The following is a 25287-nucleotide window of genomic DNA, read 5'->3' on the forward strand; positions in this document are numbered from 1 at the left end:
TCATACCTTACTCAGTATAGTATCCATTGATGTTTCTTGCCTGAAACAATGATTACTAGGATGGTTGCCAAATGTACTTTGAAAATAAACTATTTGTCCAAATAAAATATATGCAGAAAAAATGCAACTCACAAGTTTGTAGCTCAATGGATTTTTACACAACGAGGCCTCCAACAAGCTGCTAAAGTAAAACAAAATCTGCACAAAGTCAGATTCCACATCTCACTAGCCCTCAATCCTAATAACAATCATGATTCATGATACCAAATATTGGTTTTGCCTGATAAGAGACATTCATGGCTAATTCATTACTGATATTGTTGTTTAGTTCCTTTCAATCAAGATTTATTTTATTACTCTGTAATTTCATCATATGAATATATCACTATTGATCCATTCCAACGTTGATAACCATTTGGGTAGTTTCTTGGGGCTAGTATGCACAAAACTTTGGAGAATAAATTTTAAGTCTTTTCATCCACATGTTTTCATTTCTCTTTGATAATATCTAGGAGTAGAATTTCTGGATATGTTTCTCCTTTCCAAAATTACTGCTCCCACATACTCCCCTAACCAGCATTAAGTGAACATTCAAGTCCATATTCTCAGCTATGCTGAGTAATTTTCATCTGTTTCATTTTAACTATTTGAATGGGTGTGTTGTAGTATCTCATTGTTGTATAGTTTGTATTTTCTTGATGACTAATGACGTCAAGTAATCTTGATTGCTTATTGGGTATTTGTATATTTTCTTTTGGAAGGTATCTGAGCAGATTTTTTGCTCCTACTTTAATGGGCTGTTTGTCATTGCTTTGAGTTGTAAGAATTATTTATATTTCTTGTACTAGCTTAATAGGCATATTTCTTTTTTGTTTAAAATTTTAATGATTATACTATGCCTAACATGAGTCCCTCAACTATTGGGGTTCAGTTAAAGTGAGTAACTGTATCATTTCCCCCTTTTCACCTCACAGCTAGCCTGACACATCTCACTTCCCACTTTGCAGTGTAATAGTGAAATTCCTATCACCTGCATCCTATTATGTCGGTAATTTTACTTCTACATACATTGTAAACCTAATCTTTCAGTGTTACATTTTTCTTTGAATAACTATGTCTTATGAAAATTATGAGAAGCAAACTCTGTTCTTTATGCTTACCAACTCATTTACCATCTCTCAGGTTCTTCTTTATTTCTTATAGATTGACATTTCTATATAAAATTAGTTCCTTTCAGCCCACAGAATATTCTTTTTTAAATTGGTTCTTTTCAGTTATACGTGACAATAAGATTCATTTTGACATAATTGTAAAATCATGGAGTATGATTTGTTCTAATTTAGTCCTTAGTACTTCCCCTTCTCATCTCCTTGTTCCCTCCCCTTGACTCCACTGATCTTCCTGCTATTTACTTATAGTTTTCTTTTTAAATTAGTGTCTTGTGAATGTACAGGATGGTGAGAGTTACTGGAGTATATTCATATATACATAGAAAAGTTAGTCAGATTCATTTCACTATCTTTCCCTATTCCCTCCCTTTCCCCATTCCTCCATTCCCCTTTGTCCACTTCATTGATCTTTCTTTTATTCTTTTTTTTTTTTACTCTCCCCTTATTTTGGATTAGTTTTTGCATATCAGAGAAAACAACTTTTGACTTTTTGGTGTGTGTATTTCTTGTAGTACAGATCCATGGGTGGTAAATTTTCTCATTTTTCAAATTTCATCTGGAAACATCTTAAAGTTAACCCTCATTTTTGAAGGGCACTTTTACTGGATATCACACTTTGGGTTGACAACTTCCTCCTACTGTCCCTTCCTGCTGGCATAAGAAATATATTGTAGTTACTATTGTCCTTTGGCCTCTATTGTTTATGGTCTGAAGTAAGCTATCATCTGTGCTACTTTTTTCTTTCATGTGATGCATCTTTTCCCCATTTTTCCTACTTTTGAAATTTTTTATCTTTTATTTTTAGCAGTTTTATTACACTATTCAGGTGTGTTTTCCTTGTACTTTTTCTATTTGAGATTTGCTGAATTTCTTGAATCTAAAATGGGTATATTTCATCATATTTAGGAATACTTGGCTATTATATTTTCAAATTTTTTTCCTGCGTTATCCTCACTCTTTTCTTCTGTTGGGATCCAGTCACACATATGTTCAGTGATTTGACATAATTTCTCAGGTTTCTGAGAGAATTCATTGTTCATCAATTTTTTTTTTTTTTTTTTTTTTTGTGGTGCTGGGGATTGAACCCAGGGTCTTGTGCATGCTAGGCAAGCACTCTACCAACTGAGCTATATCCCCAGCCCTCTTTTTTTATCTTTAGATCAGATAATTTCCCTTGAAGTGTCTGCAGAAAGTTTCCAATACTATTGATATTGAGGAATATAAATCTTTCAACTTTTTGAAAAGATTGCCTTGATTTCTTTAATCCTTTTCATTTATATAAATTCAAAATTTCCTCATTGTAATAAAAGCTCAGAATGTTGGTTGGAATTGCATCAGATCTATTAATAATCACATTATAATTGAGGATAATTAATTGAGTCTTTTAATCCCCAAACATGATATACCCCACTGTTTAGGTTTTAATTCCTCTCAATTAGTGCTTTGTAGTTTTATGTGTAGAGATCTTGCATATTTTTGTTCGACTTATTTCTAAGAATGTGGTGCTATTAGTAGCATCTGTTTAAAATTTCACTTTCTAATTGTTTACTATTGTATATTGGCCTTGTTTCTATTGACCTCAGTTGAATTTACTTACTAATGCAAACCACTTATAAGTAGATTTTTGCATATTTAATAAAAGTTATTATTATTTATTTATTTTGTAGTACTGGGGATTGAAACTGGGGGTGTTCCACCACTGACCTACACTCTCAGCCCTTTTTATTTTTATATCAAGACATGGTTTCAGTTAATTGCTGAGGCTGGCCTTGAACTAGTCATCCTCCTGTCTCAAGCTCTGGAGTGGCTGGGATTACCAGGCATGTGCCACTGTGCCTGGTTGATTTTTGTGTTTTTTGCATGCATGCTTTCTGTATACAGTGAAAAATGACTTTTGATTTTTTTCTTTTTCAATCTGTATTCTTTACATTTGTATGTTTTTTTTTTCCTTCTTCTTCTGGTATCAGGGATCAAATCCAGGTGTGCTCTACCACTGGGCAATATTCCCAGCCTTTTAAATTTATTTTCTAAAAATTTGAGACAGGGTCTCAGTAAGTTTCCCAGGCTGGCTTCTAATTTACAATTCTTCTGCTTCAGCCTCCAAGTAGCTGGATGATGGATAGGTGTGCGTCACTGTGCCTGTTGAATTCTCTACATTTCCTTCTCTGCTTTATTGTGTTCTAGAGTGATATTTAGTAGTGGGCATCTTGTATCAATGCTAGTTGCAGGTGAAAGCTTTTAGTATCTCATTATGGATCATGTTTGTTCAAGAGTTTCACATGAAACTTTTTGTTGGGTTAAAATTAGGAAGTTGACTTATCTTTCTAATCTGCCAGAAATTTCTGTTTTCTCTTGTGAGGGTATTGAATTTTCCAAATGTTTTATTCTGTATTACTTTTATAGTCATATAATTTTCTCTGCATTCTACAATATGGTGAATTATATTTATTCATTTTGAATGTTAATTAACATTGCATTTCTAAAAGAAACACAAACTGATTATCATATAGTATTCTCTTTGTGTATAACAATTAAAAAAATATTTTGTTAAAGTTTTTACATCCATATTTACAAGTGACATTGGCCTATAAATTTCTTTTTTCCTAATGGCTTTTTCAGATTTTGGTGTCAAGTTTATGCTGGTCTCATAAAGTGATTTAGGAACTGTTTCTCTTTTTCTGTGTATGGAAGAGTTTGTGTAAGATTGTGTTCTCTCTTTATCCAGTATGTTTTCAATTCCACTGATGCAGCCACCTGGGTCTGCACTTCCCTTGAAGAAATTTTGTTTTTACATATTTGATTTATTTAATGGGCTTTTAAATTGTTAGTCAGATTTTTATTTTCCTCATCCATAATTTAAGTACATTATTTTTAAAATAGTTGCTTTTCATGTCCTCTCATTCTCTTTTTAATGTTCTGAGATCTGCCATAATCTTCTATTTAATTCCCGGTTTTGGTAATTTCTGTCTTCCTCCTTTCCATCTTTTCTTTCTTTCTAGATCTCCTGTTTCACTTTTGAGAATTTTATCTGTTGGATGTTTTCTGTCTCCTCAATTTCTGTTGTCCTCTTTGCCATTTCCATCTTTATGCTTTCTCTGGGTTTAACTTGCTGTTGTTTTCTAACTTCTGAGATGGCGCATTAATTTTACTTTCTTTCTTTTCTAAACTATCCATCTAAGGCCATAAAATTTTCTCTAATTTCGTCTTTAAGTGGCTCCTACAAATTTTGACATGCCATTTTAAGTACTACTTAGTTCTATGTAATTTCTGATTTCTATTGTGTTTTCCTTTTTGGCCTACGGAGAATTGAGAGTGTATTGCCTAATGTGAACACCAGCAGATTTTGTTAGTTATTTTTAAATATTGATTTATGACTTAATTATGCTGTGACTAGATAAATGCCATCTCCAATTTAAAACTTCTGAGATTTTTTAAGATTTGCGTATGACCCCAGACTTACTTTTTTATCCCCTTTCCCCCTTTTATACGGATGGGGTTTTACTAAGTTGCTCAGGCTGGGTTCGAGCAATTCTTCTGACTCAGCCTTCCAAGTAGCTATTCTTACTTTTATCTTTACATTTACTTTTCTAATATTTCATATAGACTGAAAAACAATGTGTATTCTGCAATATTCTATGTATTCAAATAAGTAAAATTTATTAGTGTCTTGCTTAAATCTGTACCCTTCCTGAGTTTTTTCCCCATTTGGATTATGTAATTCATCATGATAGGTCTAGATGTATTTTTCTTTGAACACTTTTCTCTTGCCATCCATAGCCCTTTCTAAATCCAAGGATGATGTCTTATGATACTTTGGGAAGGCATTTGGTTTTCATTTCTTCGAGTATTGCTTCTGTCACATTTTTGTTGACTTGACTTCTTAGATTCTAACTATCCTGTATATTCCACTTTTTGTCTGTGTCCCATGTTTCTCTCCTATTCTGTTGTATCTTTCATCTTTTTCTTTCTATGTCTCTAGTTTAGTTTATTTCTTCTCATTTTTTATTCCAGTCTTCCAATTCTTTTTTTTTCTTTTTGTGGTACTGGGTATTGAATCCAGGAGTTCTCTATCACTGAGCTACACCCCAAACTTTTTGATTTTTTGATTTTGAGGGAGGGTCTCACTAAGTTGCCAGGATGGCCTAGAACTTCAGATCCTCTTGCCTCAGCCTTCCAAGTTGCTGGGATGACAGGCATGCACCACCACTCTTGCCTTACCCTGTTCACCAGTTTTAATCTGCTTTTTAGTCCATTTGTTTAGTTTTTAGTTTTGATTTCTTTATGTTGAAGTAGCAAACCTATATTTAATTACCAAAAAAATTTTAAGCTATCTGTTGAAATGTCCTCTGACATTTATCACAATCATTTTAAAGTTCCTTTGTGACAACTTACTTACCTGGGTTTCCCATGGGACTGTTCTTCAAACTTGTGCATTGTCATTTGGTCTTATCTTCTGGAATGCCTGGTACATTTTATTAAACTCCATGAATGATAGGTGATATATTTTAGAGATCATTTGAGACTCTGGGAAATCTTGTCTTCTTCTAGATAGGCTTTACTTATGCTTTAGGTAAGCTTCGAAGGAAGGAAAGATGTGTTTAGTTAAGTGAAGAACCAGGATTTGGACTGGGTTTTCTGAAGGTAAGTCCTGTTTTCTTCTCAAGACTCCACAGCTCCTAAGTAGCAACCACATATAATATTTGATATTTAACTCAATTTGATATTTGGACTTGTAAGAGGGGAGGGAAGGAGTGAGGTGGGTCAGCTGAGCTTGGTGGTTCACCTCAGACAGTGTTCTCATCCTGAGTTTGGCTGAAGTCACACTTCATATGACTGCCACATGAAGTCATGTCCTTCACTCATTCAGGAACACTACCCGAGATGTGCAGCCACACAACATATTAATATACCTGCAACAGATCCAAAGAGGCAGATACAGTAGGGAATTGTTTAGACGATATTGGCCTTTAGCAGTTAATTGATTAAAACTGTGCAAGAATCTTTACTGTCCGTGGCACATGTATGCAGTGATGTAAATTCTGTCTTTGGCCTGAAAGACAACTTAGTAAGCCTGAAAGGAACTAAGTACACAAATACTTTCCTCACAACACCAGAAAGAACAAGCCATGAAACCCTTCCATTGACATTTTTCCTTCTTTAGGAACTGAGTCAATGGAATTTACCGATATGGTTTTGAAGTTAAACCTCAGTTGAAGGCTACCTGGAAAATGTAGCCTCTGGGGTGGGTGGGGAGAAAAGATAGAAGAATAAAGTGAGAAGTCAGTTTGCTAATTTTTTAGAGGAGGTAGAATCATAAGACTCAGGATGGCATGGTATTGATTAGTTCCCTCATTTTTCACCCCAAAGTTGTAGAGGTTGACCAATGGTTATCATCAAGATGGAGGCTGGGATGAAATTCTTGCCCAGGTTCCTTTCCCTTACACTCTCAAGAGTGGGGAATATTAGCTCTGCCCATAAATAAAAATATCTCTTCTGTGTTTTTCATGCATCTTCTAGTACATGCATGTAAAATGAGCAGACTCACTTCCCTCCTCACATTGTTATCTCCACTTTTCAGGAGGATGTAAGATTAGAATGAAAACTCTCAGTTCTTTCTCTTCCCCCAAAGAAAGGAGCTAACAAGCTTGTATAGAGGCTGCTGGTTTTTGGGGCCTGTGCTGCCCAAGAGTGGGGTTAATTAGGCTCAACAGTGAAAACAAAGCAAAACCAAACAAAACCCAGGCTTCACATAGTCTTCTCTTTTATGTGCTTTTCTCTTGGATGAGTCAAATGTGTAGGATCCCCTGGCTCCTGTACTGTAAGTGACCCAAGGAAAGACTTTCTCCTTTCAGTCTTGTGAAGCCCTGCACAGGGAGACCCAGATACTCTTGGAAAGGGAGCCAAGAAGACATAGGTGTCCCCACTTAAGGGACAGCATAGGAAGATCCGATGTGGCCTCAAATCCAATTTACATCCTTCTCAAACTACTGCCAAATCGCCTATTAAAAGCTATTATTTTGATCCCCCTGGGTCACATACTCTGTAGAGAATTACCTTGAATGTAATTTCTGTCAGGAAGAACATCTGAACATCTGTCCCTCCTTATAAGACTTTTTCGTTTGCTCCCCACAACTGGATGTGCATCTGCTGGCACTTTGACAAAAGTGGGAAATGCTGTTAATATTTCTTGGTGTGCTGATGCATTTATTGAACTTGTAATATATAAGAGGTTGAATCATCACGTTGTAATCATAAAAAATTTCTATTTTTAAGCATGTCATCTTGGTTTCCTAGATGCCTAAAACATAAGTCTCAAGTCATTTATGTAAATGGATATAGCAGAACAACATTACAACTGTGAAGCAATAAGAGAAAGAAAGGAAAAAGAGAAACCACAGCGGAAACATAACTGAACAATCCAAGTGAACAGGCGTGAACAGAAGCACCATATATAATGCTGACTAGTGCTCAGACAGCCCCCTGAGCTCCTTGGAGAAAGGTGCTACCTAAAATATAAATAAAATAGATATTTCTCCCACATTCCTCATATCCTTTTTCCGGTCTTGGTTACAAAATGTATAGGGCTTCAGGTTACTGTTTAACCAAAATTATATTACGGGGACCTTGAAACAGTGACTCTTGGGAACTTGGCGGTTGATCCACTAGCATCTCCTAAGGCCACCTTGTTTTCCCATCAGTTCTGACGCCTGTTTATCCTGGAAGTGAAAACTCTGGATTTCTGAAAAAGGAACTTGAAGAATACGCACCAGATTGCATCCTTGTCAATCTCTGGGAGCAGTGACTTGGAACATTATTTGCCAATCCCAGGTCACAAGTCTTTAGTCATGGTGACGGAAATTACTTAATATTGGAAAACTGGACTCTATTGCTCTACCTTTATTTGTAATGGTTGTGCAAATTCTGCATGTTTAGGCTATGAAATTTTGGAACTTTGCCCACATATATTACCTATTACCTGTTTTCTTGAGTATGCCTAACACTTGGCAGGGAAGTTTGGCAGATAAGGGGTACTCAATATGAAAGCATGAACAAGTAAATACAAACCAAACGTAAATACACTGATTGGGAAAGGTGTATGTGAAAAAGGTAAGGAATTGACAGCCTGAATGAAGGGGCGGTGGCCTGTGGTTTTCTTCTACAGGGCCTGGCACCAACTTGCCATCTAGTCTCTGGGCTTTACATATAAATGTACAAGTTTGTTACATCATCACTTCTACCCGGTCATCAACATTATCATATATGAAAGAAATTGTTCCTTAGTCTTTGATATAATGATACCCAGAATGGCTTGGAGGGATTCAGAAACCAAAAATCTGGCAGAACATATTCAGCAACAGCCTCTGTGGCTTATATTTGTTCCCCACTGAACCTCAAGGAAGCACCTGGGGTCCATTTGCCCTTCCTATAGAACCCCATGATGGTCAGCCTCTAAGAGGCCCTCCACTGATTATCCCTTCCTGGTGTCCACCCTCTTTTGTAGCCTCCTCCCACACCAAATGTGGCTGCAATGTTATCAACAGGACACAACATGCAAATGTAACAGCATGTGATTTCTGAGGTTGGATCACAAAAAAGATGTGGCCTCTGCTTTGCTTTTGGTGGATCCTGTACTCTGGGAGAAACCATCTACCATGTCATGAGGACACTCAAACAGTCTGGTAAAAAAACTAAGGCCTCCTGCTAATAGCCATACTTATAAGCCTCAGTTTCCTTCTCTGTAAAATGTGAATCATAATAATACACATTTCACAGAGTTTGATGGGTATTCAATGATAGAACTCACACCAAATATTTAGTGCTTTTTCCAAATGCATGTTCTTGGTTAGATGATGCTCCATGATATGGGCATATTACAATTTAATCAGCACCCTTTAGGTGGATACATAGATTATTTCCAGATTTTTCCTTTTTTTTAATCAATCACTTTGCAATACTCATTGAACTTGTATATTTGCATAGGTCTTAGATTTATTTTATGGGGCATTGTTTACTAGTCATGCATGTTATGAAGTCTTTTTATTCCTTCTCATCTTCATCTCACCAAAATACCATCATCAAAAGCTGAAAGGTGAACCAACACCCAGGAGACTTTGCTGTTGTGCATGAGTCTATAGGACCCTGAGGACACACCATCTCCACCAATAGGCATTGAAGAGACGATGGTTTTGTCATGAAATAAGAAAGGAGAGTTATAGGCATTTCTCCCTCGGATAGTCTCTGGACCCAAGGAAGAGGAAGACCTCTATTTCTATGGGCTTCCAACGTCAGTGCAAACATTAGTACTTCTAACATATTCTTGGTTAACTTAGTTATCAAGGTTTGGAAGTGCCTCTCAAGATCCATGTGTTGAAGGCTGGTCCCTAGTTTGTGGTGATGGTAGGAGAGGAGGGAACTTTTAGGAGGTGGGACATAGTGGGAGGAAGTTAGTTAATTGGTGGCCTTTCCAGGGGATATTGGGATCCCAAGACTTTCCTGTCTCTCTTTTTGTTTCCTAGCCACCTTGAGGTGAACAGGCCTCCTCCACCACATGCTCCCACCATGATGCACTGTGCACAGGTCTGAGGCAAGAGGGCCAAACAACCATGGATTGAAACCTCTGAAACTCAACCAACATGACCTTTTCTCTTTTTAAAACTGGTTATCTCAAGTATTATATAACAGTAACAGGAAATAGAAAGTTGACTAACACTTCAGAATTCACAACTGGTATTTATTTCAACTTTTCTACATATGCTTAATCTTTCCTGTTAATCAGATCTCTGAAGAACTCCAGATTATTTTTTTGGCCCCTCAAGGAATGAATGTGGTTCCACATTAAGGTGGATATCCAGGAATTCACCAATTGTGTTAACACTGTTCATCTTCATTCATGTTCAGAAACTATTTTGAATTAAGTTAAATGGTACATATTACAGAATTGTCCATATCATTCACGTGGTTTGCCTGTGTGCTCTTGTACCCTGCCACACGGATTTGTTTTTTTTGCTTTTCTGATATGTTTTGATATATGATCATAAGATCACTTTCCTCTACTCCCTTTTTTCCTCCTTAAAGTTCTAGCTCTTATTATTAACTTATTCTTCCTGGTGATAAAAATGAGATATTAGAAGATAGGTGTGAAGAAATTGTAGGTTATGTAGGACTCAGTCCATGTTGAGCACACTGTTCATTCATTTCCAGTCTTTCATTCAAATTAGTGCTTTTGTGCTGCTCTCCTCCTCCTTGTCTCTGCCTTCATCTGTCTTTTTATGTTCTCCATTTATTTCCCAAGTTGTTTCCCACTTATTGATTTAATCTTTTCTACAATTGCCATTTCTTATTTTAGAGTTGTTTACGATCTTTTTTTTTTTTTAGTTTTTTAAAATTGAGGGTTAGTATAGGTACAATAAATTTCACATACCATACAGTACAGTATACCATTGTAATATTGTTCAGTTCTTAAGAATAGAATGTTGAATTTATATAAATGCATAGAGCCATGTAACTACCTTCAAGGTCAAGAATCCATATTTTTTTTTCACACTCTTTCCTGGTTGTTGCTCCATTTCCACCTAGAATTAACCCCCATCATTTCTTCTGTCACCATATGTTAATTTGCCTGCTCTTTAGATTCATATAAATGGAATCATGCCATCAGCACTGTTTTGTGTCTGGCTTCTTCTGCCCCCAGGCTTTCGTGTTTCATGGGTGCCAGTAGTTTGTTCTTTCATATGGCTCTGTTGCATTATATGCAAAAATGAATAACGATTTATTTATTCATCCTCTTATTGATGGGGCAATCATATTCTCACTAGTTGATTGGACAATCATATTCTCACTTCACATTTAGTAAGGTTTATTATGTATAAAGACTAACTCTTAGTTAGAATGGAGAACTTTGCACTGTGTTAAAAATGGCTCTCTAGAGTCTTCCATCAATTTTCTGATCTAACTCAGCAAAATGACACAACAACCAAATTTAAGCCATCCTTTGCAGTTCATTGTCACAGAATTGACTTAAGTAGATATCTTTTTTAGTTTTTTTATTTTTCAAGAGTTCACGTATGCTTTTATTTGCTAACTTATAAGCAACTTTTAATTTGTCCTTCAAAGGTTAATTGGTGGGCTGGGGTTGTGGCTCAGTGGTAGAGCACTTGTGTAGCATATGTGGGGCACTGGGTTTGATTCTCAGCACCATATGTAAATAAATAAATAAATAAAGGTCCATCAACAACTAAATATATGTGTGTGTGTGTGTGTGTGTGTGTGTTAATTGGCGTCTGCTTTGCACTTCTCTCACCTCCAAGAAGAGAGAACACACAAAGGAGAGGGGACTACCTTAACTACAAATAATCTTCCACGGTTACATCATTGCTACAAAACTCCCAAGCTGTTTGTTTGTTTGTTTGTTTATTTATTTATTTATTTTGACGCTTTCTTTGATGGCTGTAGAAGCTGATAGTTTTATATTTATATGTTCAACTTCTATGCTTCTCTTTCACTCATAGACCCTCCGAGGTTCCTGTAGCACCACCACACCCCCCTCTGTCATGGCACTTTGTAGGCGTTCCATCCAGTCGGAGGCTGCCTCCCAAGGGGCTGGCTGGTAGACCATGAGGTTGATTCCTGCCTCGAAGCACCACCCTGCCAGCACTCGTCCACGTTTCTGGTTCTGTAAAGAGACTTTTTAATGGCCCATTCGCGAGTGGATGCTGAAACCACAACCTGGCCATTGCGGTGCTCACTAATCGCTTCTACAGGATGCTGAGTCTTTACGACTCGCAGCCTGTGCCAGAACTCTGGAGAGGGCCGCACTGTCCCCCAAGCCCACTCTTTCCTGGCCACAGCCGAGAGCTCCAGATCCCCGGGGTTCCCGCTGGTGAACTCCAGCATGACGGCTGCATTTCCCACGGGCTCCACTTGGGGCTCCACCGCCAGCGAGGCGCTGGTGGACAGGGCTGCACACCTGCCCCCCGGATTCCTGTGAACTGACACCAACTCCCAGAGCTGCGACCCAAGTGCCATCACTGAGGAGATTGCCAGCAAAGGCTCACATCCTTTTTCTCACGGTTGTCTCAGCTGCTAACTCGCCATATTAACTCAGGGGAAAGTACCCCGCAGGTCCTTGAAAGCCTCTATATCCTAAGTAGGTATCTTTCCACTTGTGAGGTAGACACATTTTGCCTTCATTTTATTCTGGTGACTTTGTGATACTAAAACTTAAATATGCTTTACTGAACGTCTCACAGGCAGCCATGGAAGAACTGTGGTCAAAGACAGAGAAGAGGGCTGAACACTGGTTTGCATGTCTTGAACCCATTAAATTACATTCCAGGTAATATTCTTTCCTTACATATAGTGTCAGGTGATGTGAAAAAGTTGAAAAGAAGAGGTCTATGCAAATTTTAAGACATGATCACATGAGACAGAAACTGGCCCAAAGGTTTGTCAGCTGGCAAAACAGGTTCTCTGAAGGCAGGAACCAACAGACACAGCCCTATTTTCTTTGGAAGCCATTTATCACTGTCAAACATACACAGTGGCCTCTCTTTTAGCTGTGTTCAAACAAGAATACAGTTTGTATCCTGACATTTCCCTGAAATTGGCAAGTTGAATTTATCACCAGGGTAGTTTTCAAGCTTCACATCCACTATTGTAAAGGTGAGCAGAGTTTTATAAGGGTGGATTTGTTGAACAATGTTATTTCCTTGTGAAAACCCATAACTTGACTTTTCAAACTTGAATTCTTCTACATCCTCTTGCTGTCTCAATAAAACTTGATAATTATTTTTTGTGTTATATGCTTATTGAGCTCAACTTTAGTCTGTAAATAGTCACTTAAGTATTTGTATATATAATTGTGGGTCACTGATTCTTAAACTATTAGGATTCATTGTATTTCCTCTTATAAATGAAGCTTATAATTTAAATATATGAGTCAATGGTTATATGTAGATGATTGGATTATGGAGTATTTTTCTATAATAAACACATAATCAAATAAAAAATAAATATACGAGTCAAAGATGAAATAAAAAAACATTTTTAAAAGAACAATGACCTAAAGCTCAGCTTGGTATAGAAATGATTGTTTAGTCATTGACAAGACTGTGGTCTTGCTATACCTAAGGATAAAATGAATTGCTTTTCATAGAAGATAGGAAAATATGGAAGGATTAGAGACTTTTGTTTCAGAAGAATGGTAAGAAAATTACTAATATATTATTACATGTGTAAATCTCATATAGCCTCTATTTCCTTAATATAATTCCTAAAATCATGAAAAATAAAAATTTTTAGAAATACTCTTTTTTAAACGTGGTATGTAGGGGCTTTGGCTCTGGCTGTGGCTCAGTGGTAGTGCACTTGCCTGGCATGAATGAGGCACTGGGTTTGATTCTCAGGACCTCACGTAAATAAATAAATAAAATAAAGGTCTATCAACAACTAAAAAAAGTTTTAAAAAAATGTGGTATGTATACACAATAGAATATTACTTAGCCATATGAAAGAATGACTTTATGACATTTACAGGTAAATGGATGGATCTGGAGACTATCATGCTAAGTGAAATAAGCCAATCACCAATCCACCAAAGGTCAAATGTTCTCTCTTATATGTGGATGCTAACACAGAATAGGGGTGGGGGGAGGGAAAGCACTAGACATACGGGAATGAAGGGAAGGGAGAGGGAAAGAAATAGGAAAGACACTGGAATGAATCTGACATAACTTTCCTATGTACATATATGAGTACATCATAGTGAATTTCTAGATTATGAACACCCACAAGCCTGGGATCCTAATTATAATAAGATTTACTTCATGTTTGTATTATGTTTGTAATATGTCAAAATGCTTCATGTTTGTAATATGTCAAAACTGACATACTATCATGTATAACTAAAAAGAACAAATTAAAAATAGAAATACTCTTTTTCTTCTTATTATTAGAGTAGAAAATAAACAATTCTACAGTAGAAAAAAGTTCATGTAAAAATTCCAAAAATTTATGAAGATTAGTTCCTGTATTTGAATTCTAGAGCTTGATGATGTGTAGGAGATATTTTAGTTCAGCATTTGCAAATCATGGTCCCTGGACCAAATCCATTCAACTGCTTATTTTAGTGAGTAAAATTTGATTAGGCCCCAGACACACCCATATGTTTATAGATTGTCTGGTTGCTTTCTTACCATTCAGTGTAATTAAGTAGTTATGTTAGAAACCAAATGGCTTGCAAAGCCATCTGGCCCTTTACAGAAAAATATTTGCTGACCCTTGATCTAGTTCCCAGTAAAGATCTGATTATGCAGGAAAGGCATCTGGAATATACTATGATGTTCTTGGGTCTTACCCTCAAGGAAATTACTGCCTACTTGGGGAAAGATAAGACAAGGATATAAGTACAATGAAAAGTAAAAAATATGACTCATGCCAGAGGAGGTACAAAGGGAAATTTTGGATTTCTCTGGGGCGCTGGGAAATCATCACCTTGGAAAGAGTTAATTGTTGGATAGGATTCAATTATCAGTGTGATGGTTGGATAGGATTCAACTATGCCAAAATGGCTACAGAATTTTCCTATTCCAAGGAACACAGATAAAGAGGCTCAGCTATGGGGAAAAAAATCATACATGTATGAGGACCACAAGCTGAACAACTGGGTTGCTAGGAGAGCATATATAAGAATGGGCTGGGATGATTTGGGATGATAGAGCTGGGGGGATCTGAATGCAGGCTGAGGCTTAAAGGGGTGTTATGGTTTGGATGTGAAGTGTCCCCCAAGGACTCATGTGTGAGACAATGCAGGAGGTTCAGAGGAGAAATGATTAGGTTATGAGAGTCTTAACCCAATCAGTGAATTAATCCCCCTGATGGGGATTAACTGAGTGGTGACTGTAGCTGAAGGAGGCGGGAATTGGGGCGTGGCTGTGGGGTATATATTTGTCATATGGAAGAGTGGAGTCTCTTTCTCCCTGCTTTCTGATCATGATGTGAGCCACGTCCCTCTGCCACACTTTTCTGCCATGATTTTCTGCCTTACCTTGAGCCCTAAGGAATGGAGCGGCCTTCAAGGGACTTAGGCCTCTGAAAATGTGAGCCCTCAAATAAACTTTTCCTCCTCTACAATTGTTCTGATTGGGTCTTTTAGTCACAGCAGTAAAAAAGCTGACTAAAATAAGGGGCTTAGAGATGAACAGGGTCATTATGGACAATTAAGATGTGTGCCCACATGCTTCGATTTTCTCGATAAATTTATCTCCCTTGAGTGTGGATTGCCTTGGACTTAGTGACTTACTTCTAAGCACAGAGGTAGGTGGGTAAGATGGTGTGTGACTTTCAAGATTAACTTATGAAAGGCCTGGTGGCCCCCTTCTTGCTTTCTCTTGGATTTCTTGTCTTGTCATGAGGAGACTCTTGTAGCCCTATGGTGCCGCAGTCTGGCTGGGCACAAATCACGAGCCACTGAAGCAGGAACAAACTTTATTTCTGAATTCCACCAGCACACTCCACACATGCTCCCTGGGAATTCTCCCAAACGCCACGTGGCTCCTCCAGGAACCACCAACCGGAAATCCCTCCTCCTCCGGCAATTCCCCAACCAATGCGAACTCTTCAGGAATCCCCGCGAGAGCTCAACCGGAACTCAACGGAACTCCGCGAGAACTCACTGGCGTCACCTCTCAACCACTACTTCTGGCAAAAATGCCATGCGTCATCCCGACTCTGCTGTGGCCCTCAACACTATGGAGAAGCCCACATATCAAGAACACGGGCTTTTCTGTAGTATTCAGCAAGGAATGACCTCCTCTGTCGTTGGTCAGGCTTGAGCCATCCTGGGAACAGATCCTCTAGCCCCAGATGAGACTTCAGAAGATGTGTTTGTGACCAACATGTGAAATACAACCTCATGAAAAACCCTGACTCTGAACTAACCCATTAGGTTGCTCTTGGATTTTTGATCCTCAGAAACTCAACAAGGTAAACAATGTCTGTTGTTTTAAGCCACCAAGTTTGGGGAAATGTGTTGTGTAGCAATAAGTTATGAATAATCATTTTTATAGTGTTTCTTTGAGCAGAATAAACCTAATAATTTTCTTCATTTATTAACTCACCAGTCATCGAAGTGTGCTCAGCGAAGGGCGCACAATGGAAGCCTTGGTCTCCTGGTGACAGTGTGTAGGATGAACCTGGCTAAGGAGACACTAGAAATGGACAGATGGTCCCACAGTAGTCTAGAGGAAGGTGATTGCAGCAAAGATTTTGTTGCTCCTCTTGTGCAGTTTCCTACAGGTTCACTTTCTACCTCTCTCCACCTAAGCAGGTTCTCTGGCTGCAAGGACATGCTCAGTTTGAGTGTGGGACAAGTTGTTAATGTCAGGGAGATGATGTCCCAGGAGAATCCCTTAACCAACAAGGGGAATAAACTGGTCTATAAATTTCCCAACTTCTCACCCTAGAATTGGGCAACTCTGAGCTGTGCCCTTCACAGCCTTTCGGGGTGGGGGGCTATGGGATAGAACACTAGGTGCTCACAGCTGCAACTCTTTAATTCACATACTCTTTGTTGATTTTCTGTCTCATTTCTACCTTCCCTCAAAGTGCTTCCTGGAATCACCTCCCAAATTAATGATGTGCATTCAGATCTTTGTGCTGGAATCTGCTTTGAGGGAACCCCTATTAGGAGAGAAATAAAGGTCTGAATGAGAATGGGTCTCCAAGGACGGAAGAGAAGAGAGGGAGACGAGAGATGCCGCAAAGAGAGAAGCAGCAGGACTTTGCAAGACTTACAGTAGGGAAGCCATCTCAGGTTTTTGAGATGAAGCCACCTTTTCAATGCTTTGAATCTGAGATTTGTGAGGGTGAAGTGACTTGCCTAGGGTCTGACTGGGATTCTAAATCCAGCACCTGGGTTTTACCAGGACTGCACATTGTAGCTTTTGTTTCTTTGAGTTTTTCCAAAGCTATCGATGAGACTGAAACTGACATCTAGAGACTGAAAAGTCCAGGCACCTTCATTTCATAAATGACAGGGACAGGACCCTACCTCATCTGTTGACTCCAGGCTAAAGTTGCCACTGGCTGTTTTGAGAATTAGTTTATAAATTCAAAAGAAAGTGATGTGATCCTTGCTCCTTCAAATATCTTGATTTTAGAATTCAAAAGTAGAAACCAACGTGATTGTATGTGAGAATGGGTTTCAAAACAAATAGCACATTTACTCTTTCATAATAAATAAATATTCATAATATTTTGTGGATATATTTATATTAGATTAATTTCACTAATTTAGTTAATGAATATGATAATCAAACACTTCATTGGGGATCCAAACAAGAAGTGATTCCAATCTCTCCCAAGCTCAAGAAGAGAAACTTCATAGGTCAGAAATGCTAACATAAAGGTACTGGCACAGTGCTACCCCTAAATGAAACACTAAAAGGAACACACACATACACACACACACACACACACAAACAATCTTTTCCACTCCCACAAACAGGAGTGTATAATCCACTGTGCTTTTTATGGTCTTTAAAAAAATGGAACATTCTCTTATGACTTTTTTTTTTAGTCAGTGATGGGCAGGAAGAAAATTTATTTGTGATTAATTAGGGCTTGACTTTTAAAATTTTTAAAGTAAGGATAACAGGTGATTATGTGTAGATGTAAAGTTCATTTCATAAAAAGGTAGTTGTTTATGTGGCAAGATCCAAGAAGTCTGGGGAGAATTCACTGGCTTAAAATATCACTCTTCATTAAGATGCATGAATATCCAGCATTAGAGATGGACTTATTCTGGGGATGGAGGGCACTGAGGTCTCCCAGGTCCTCTACTTCAAGGGCATCCACTTCTGCAAAGTACCCACTTTACGCCAATCACCCACACTTTGTCAGGGATTATGTGGCAGCTAACTTTGGGCAAGGTTTTCCAGGGACTAAATGAAGAATATGATGGCAGAGGCAGTGATGGAGAGTGAGAGGCTGGTATGGTCAAGAAAAGGATGTCACACCCATAAATCAAAGGCATTTCTGTATATTAGTGACAAATTCTCAGAAAGTGAAATGAGGAAAACTACCCCATATTAAAAAAAACTACCCTCAAAAAAATAATACTTGCAAATCAACTTAACAAAAGAGGTGAAAGATCTATATAATGAAAGAAATCAAAGAAGACCTTAGAAATAGAAAGATCTACCTTGCTCTTGGATAAGCAGAATTAATATTATCAAAATGACCATGCTATCAAAAGCACTATACAGGTTTAATGAAATTCTGATCAAAATCCCAAAGACATTCCTGATAGAAATAGAAAAAGCAATCATGAAATTCATCTGGAAAAATAAGAGACCCAGAATAGCTAAAGGAATCCTTAGCAGGAAGAGTGAAGCAGACCTTAAACTATACTACAGAGCAATAGTAAAAAAAAAACAACATGGTATTGACATCAAAACAGACTGGTAGACCAATGGTACAGAATATAGGACACAGAGACTAACCCACAAAACTACAATTATATTAGACAAAGGTGCCAAGAACATACATTAGAGAAAAGATAGATTCTTCAACAAATGGTGCTGGGAAAACTGGAAATACATATGCAACAAAATGAAATTAAACCCCTATCTCTCACCATGCACAAAAGTCAACTCCAAATGAATCAAGGACTTAGGAATACAACCAGAGACCCTGCATCTAATACAAGAAAAAGTAGAATTTAATCTTCATCATGTGGGATTAGGCCCCAACTTCCTTAATAAGACTCCTATAGCACAAGAATTAAAACTAAGAATCAATAAATGGGATGGTCTCAAACTAAAAAGTTTCTTCTCAGCAAAAGAAACAATCTGTGAGGTGAAGAGAGAGCCTACATCTTGGGAGCAAATCTTTACCCCTCACACATCAGATAGAGCACTAATCACTAGGGTATATAAAGAACTCAAAAAGCTAAACACCAAAAAATCAAATAACCCAATCAATAAATGGGCCAAGGACCTGAAGAGACACTTTGCAGAAGATGATGTACAATCAATCAACAAATACATGAAAAAAAGTTCATCATCACTAGCAATTAGAGAAATGCAAATTAAAACCACTCTAAGATTTCATCTCATTCCAGTCAGAATGGCAGCTATTATGAAGACAAACAACAATAAGTGTTGTCGAGGATGTGGGGAAAAAGGTACACTCATACACTGCTGGTGGGACTGCAAATTGGTGCAGCCAACATGGGAAGCGGTATGGAGATTTCTTGAAAAATTGGGAATGGAACCACCATTTGACCCAGCTGTTCCTCTTCTCGGTCTATACCCAAAGGACTTAAGAACAGCATACTATAGGAACACAGCCTCATCAATGTTTGTAGCAGCACAATTCACAATAGCTAAACTGTGGAACCAATCTAGATGCCCTTCAATAGATGAATGGATAAAAAAAAATGTGGCACAGTGGAATATTACTCAGCAATAAAAGAGAATAAAATCATGGCTTTTGCAGGTAAGTGGATGGAGTTAGAGAAGATAATGTTAAGTGAAGTTAGCCAATCCCCAAAAAACAAATGCTGATTGTTTTCTTTGATATAAGGAGGCTGATTCACAGTGGGATAGGGAGTGGGAGCGTGGGAGGAACAGACGAACTCTAGACAGGGCAGAGGGGTTGGAGAGGAAGGGAGGGGGATAATTAATGATGGTGGATTGTGATAATCATTACTATCCAAAGTACACGTATGGAAACACAGATTGGGGTGAATATACTATGTATACAACCATAGATATGAAAAATTGTGCTCTATATAAGTAATAAGAATTGTAATGCAATCTGCTGTCATATGTAAATAAAAAAGATTACATAAAAAAAGGAAAAGGGATGTCAGGGCTCAGAACCCAAACTCACCTACTTTAACTGGAAGTGGCTACACCAAGGAATCAAGACTAATGGTTTGTTTTAAATCAGGTGTGGTGCAATTCATTGTTCAGTTGGACAGTGCTGTGAAGATGTCCAGGTCTCCTGGGACATTATATTGGTATACTGTACAGGGTGCGTACTTGTTACCTGTTCAAATGATCATTCTCTTGTAAAAAGTACTCTTTGCACCAAACTTTCTCCTCACTGCATTTAGGAACCTTTCTATTGCTCAATGATGTTAGTTCTGTAACATTCATTTTCTGTCCATCTTTACAGAATGATTTCAACTGGAGCATTGGTGTATATTTTTATAGCATGTTTCTATTTATGTATCACTCTTCAAAGAAGCCTTCTGCTTCTGGTTTTCTACCTATGACAGGGATGCTAACTTTTCATTTAAACAATATATAAGTAAATAAGCAACTAGATAAGACACATTTTAAACCAAAACTAGCTAGGTGGTAAGGGTGGTAGGCAAATGATTGAAATTTGGTGGAGTGGAAAAAATAATTTTGAAACTTGTTCTGGGAGGAAAGAACTTTAAACAACGTTTTGTCCAAATTGAACTGAATGTTGAGTTTTTAAAACTCTGAACACCTTTTATAAAACATTCAGATTTTCTTTGTGGGGAAGAAGTTATATGAAATGAGTTCCATTGGATCCTGCAGACAGTCTGGCTATCGCTGGATGGATAGAAGTTTTAGAGACCAGAAGAACTGAGTTTCAATTTTGATTTCTCCACCTACTGATAGAGATCTTGTTGTCACTTGGATCTCAGTGTTACTGTTTCTAAAATGGGCTAACAGTACATTCCACGACGTTTTCTTGTGAGAAATAAACAAGGAAATATTTGCAAATACTTAGCACATAGCAGGTACTCAATAATTGGTAGCTGCTAGTATTTCCTCCTCATTTGACGTTTGCCAGGGGCCATGAGGTTGTGGTCATTTGGACACAGCCATCCTGCAAACATTTTTAACCAGCAGGGCTGCTGAGTATTGTGCACCTCTTGTATTTTTTCAACTTTTAATGGCTTTTAAAAATAATGCATATCAATGCACAGTTGATACAATATGTGCATATTCAAGGGAAAGGCAATTATTGGAAGTGTCTGAGTGCTGCAAGATATACTGACCCAACAGTACACAGAGCGGCGCCCCCTTGTGGAACATCACCTGTCCAGAGCACAAGTATGAACAAAATAGCTCTTACATACTTCTGATGGTCTTGCTGTCCATTTGTCCTAGATATTTTTGGAAAGTGTAAGACTAAAACCATACTAAAACATAAAGAAAACTTCCACCTTCTTGGTTTTGCCTGTTGACACACTTTCTTTGAATTTCCTTTGTCACAGAAAGTGCTGACCATGAGGCCAGATAACATGGGAGGTTTGTTCTTAGAAGGGCTGATGGTCTGATGCCACTGATTACACTATCTTTTGATCAAAGTCATTGGCCACTGGAATGTGACCTTCTGACCACTGGCTGAAGAGGGTCAGTGCAATCGTGCATCAAATGCTTATTTGATGAGTTCAAATGGAAGGAACTGGCACCATACAGGTGTGCTGTGATATTCTACATTGACCTATGATGCTTCAACTAGATGGCTTCATTTCAAACTTCCTTTGAGGAGACAGTGAAGGACCAGCACAAGGGATATGATCCAGAAAATATACATGGTAGGCACTGGATTTTGTCAGCAATGATAATAATTCATATTTTTTTGCATTTTTTTACAATTTGTTCTTTTTACATATACATGACAGCAGAGTATATTCTAACATATTTATGCAAACATGGAGTATATCTTATATTACTTATGACCCTAGTCTTTTGGTCATACATGATGTGGCAATCCACTGTTCATACACAGGAAAGTTGTGTCAGATTAATTCCACTGTCTTTTATATTTCCTGCTGATCATTTAAAAAATCAATTTTTATCCAAGAGAGACTAAAACTCAAATATTATCACTATTATAAAATTTGTCAAATGCACAGCCAATATGAAAAGCATCTACAGTAAACTTTTTTATGCCCACGACCTAGATTCTACCATTATTAGACTTGATCCATCTTGTATATATTGGTCTTTCCAAAGAATGTGGTGATTTATGATCTATAACAATCATGAGTTGATTTTGACTTCTGAGAGGTTGTATTTTTTTTTGCACCAAGTAATTATGAAACTATCCAGTGTAAATTAAGATCATCTGAACATTACATGTTCACTTGGTAATAAAATAAATACAGCATAATTACATGAAGAACAAAATTGCACAATCTTGGTCTCATCAGAAATCCTGATCTCAAATAGACTATAATTAACTTCCTGAAAATGGAACTAGAAGAGCAGTCTGTCTCTTACTTGGGCCCGGGGGCTCATTCCATAGGTGTGCTTAATTTGTAAAACATTTGTCAAGCTTTATATTCAATAGATAGTTTTATAAGTAACTAATAAACATAAAACTATACAGCAATTTTGTATCTTGGGTGTAATATACTCATCTTTTCCTTAGGTAACTTCCTATTCACCCAATTGTCCCTGAAAGCCTAGCATTCCCCCTCTGAGCCTCTTGTCTACTTGTGGGGGACATCTGGGACTTATGTAAAAGTCCATGTGTGGTTTGGGGGGCTAAAGGATTTCTGTTTGTCAGTTTTCTCTATTGATAACACAAAGAATTTGAATTTCTTTGGAGGTGAATTCCCAGAGATTCTTCTGGAGAGTCCTATTAGAGAGGTGCAATAGGAGTTGGTTTGAAATCAGGGACACAGGGTTAGCACTGGGGACACAATATGTTTATAGCTCATCTTTCTTATCCATTACCTCCTGCCTTTACTCACAGTGCCCTAAGCCTAAAGTCACAGTAGCATGCTTGAATTTGTTTCAACTATTTTAAGAACTATGGTGTGACTGATCTGATGGGATCAGATTAGGTGGCAACCTTGGGAGCTAAGACAATTGATCACAAGGCATAGGAAATAAAAGAGGGGCACTGTACAAATTTACTGCGCCTGTGGCTACAGTTTCAGTTATTTTGACTTTGGACAGATAATTGTTTTCTTTTTTTTTCTTTTTTGCATATCCTCCTTGTCATGGCTGGTAAAAGAAATCTCTCATGTAACACGAGATTATAAACACACAAGGTATGGCCTCAGGTTCTGAGTTAGAAACAGAAGCTGGGAAATTTCATCTTCCCTTGTGCTGTTTCAGAGTTTACTGTAGCTGTTTTCTCTGCCTGTTTCTTGTTTGCATCCTTCCAGGTCCTGTTTGTAACAAGTGTCCAGAGAAATCTGTGGGCACCGACTCCCCTCTTGGCCTCATTCTGTCCTCTGTGTCCCCCATTTAGGCTTCCATCTCCCCTATCATGAGGCCATTGGGGGCCCAGTCTTGACAAAGCCAATGTCTGGTCTTACTGGCCTCTCTGTAGCATTTGAGTGTATCGACTGCTTTCTCCTTCTGAAAATGCCATCACGATGTGCTCACGTTGTCTCTCTTCTGTTTTCCTCCTGTATCCTCTGCCTTTTTTGCTTGGTCCTCCTCTGCGAAATGTTGCCACATCTTAGACCTCTTGTCCTTGGTTTTCCTCTGCACTTTCTTCCTGCATGCTGTCAGAAATCCATGGCTTTAAATACCCTTTATATTTTATGATTCCTAATTAATTTCTCCAGTCTGAACCTCTCCCTTGAGCACTAGGTTAATGCATGAAACTGCTTCCTTGATATGTCTATTAAGAAGTTCCAGCTAAATAGACTAAGCAGAAAATTTTATCCATTCGTGGTCTTCCTTTTCCACTCTAAGACTTCTTTATTTCAATAACTGACCTTGTTGTCTATTCAGTTGCTCTTATTCATTTTTAAAAGTATTTCCCTTTCCCCTAAACCTCAGTTTTTCATCCACTTAATGAGACTATGCTAATAGTACCAGCTTTACAGCCTCAGTTTCTTAATCTGTAAAATATCAATGATTATAATACCCGCATTACCTAATTTCTTGGGTTGTCATAGAATAAATTAAAAATGCTTTGCAAATTGTACAGTACAAATGCAATTTACCTTTACATCATTGGTGGTATCTTGTTTAAATATCTATATAATAGATTCTTCTCAGAGTTTTTAAAACAAATTGTCTTGTTTTTGATAAACTGGGACATTTCCCTCTGTTAGCTTATGAGAACATTGTATATATTGTCTTAATATATTTATTTATTTGCTTTGACTTATAGGAAATGCATAGCAAAATGTACAGTTCAAGTATACTCTTCTTTTTTTCTTCGGTTAGGTTTTCAGTTACAATTGTATTTTTTTCTTTTTCAAGTGTCTTATTAAATTTTTTTTCTCTATTTTAGTGTGGTACATTCATCTTCCACTGAAAACTCTGTGTCTGTATGAGTGTGTGTGAGTATGTGTGTGCGTGCACATCTCTGAAGATTCTCGATAGAAATAAATGATGAATCAGTAAGTTAACTAGCAAATAAGTCCCAGATGGGTCACTAATGCAGAAGCACATTATTGTATTTCATCACAAGTAACTTGAAATGAAAAATTTTGCTTATGTGGAAAAAGATTATTTCCTAAGAATTTCTTTCTGAACAATGAAAAGGAAATAATCATTAATTCACATTTGAGATCTTTCTTATTTTGTGCATTAAATTTGAAAATTGATTTTTTTTTGGTGATAAATCAAGTCACTCTTTTCACATTATTACAGAACCAGTTTACTTTTTAACATGGTAAGCACGGTTTGTCATATGTGGAACATCGGTAATACAAGCTGTAAATGGAAATAATCTCCTTTCTGTAATAATTATGGATATCGGTTGGGTATTGTAAGTATTCAGTTGTATGGAACCCAAAATTTAAATCATGGCTGCTGTTTTTTTCTCAGGTGGCAGGAAGGTCAGGGAGGGGGATGGCTCACGATTAGTGCAGCACTCCTAATGTTGTCAACCTCCCAGGCTGGCTTTCTGTGCTGGCATCCTAAGTTGAGGATTTTTGTCCTTGGTGTCACATGAAAGACCCTTTATCTCCAGGCATTGAGATTGCAGGGGAAGAAACAGCAACAGTGATAGTTCAGCTGAGTCTGAACATATTATCTGGAAAATATTACTTCCCTTAAAGCTCCAATTGGTACACTTCTCCTTGTATCTAAGTGGATAGGCCTGAGTCACGTGACCACCCCAAGCTGCAAAGGAGTCTGGAAGGCTGAGTGTT

General features: G+C 37.7%; 1 pseudogene; it reads right to left on the minus strand.

Moving 5' to 3' along the window:
* Positions 1 to 11667: 11667 nt before the first annotated feature.
* Positions 11668 to 12194, minus strand: LOC124087965 (large ribosomal subunit protein uL18m-like; annotated as a pseudogene).
* Between the last annotated feature and the right edge of the window lie 13093 nt (positions 12195 to 25287).

The sequence above is a fragment of the Marmota monax genome, unplaced genomic scaffold, assembly GCF_021218885.2.
Source record: "Marmota monax isolate L192 unplaced genomic scaffold, Marmota_monax_Labrador192_F-V1.1 WCK01_AAM20220418_F8-fsc00005, whole genome shotgun sequence".
NCBI classification, from domain to species: domain Eukaryota; kingdom Metazoa; phylum Chordata; class Mammalia; order Rodentia; family Sciuridae; genus Marmota; species Marmota monax.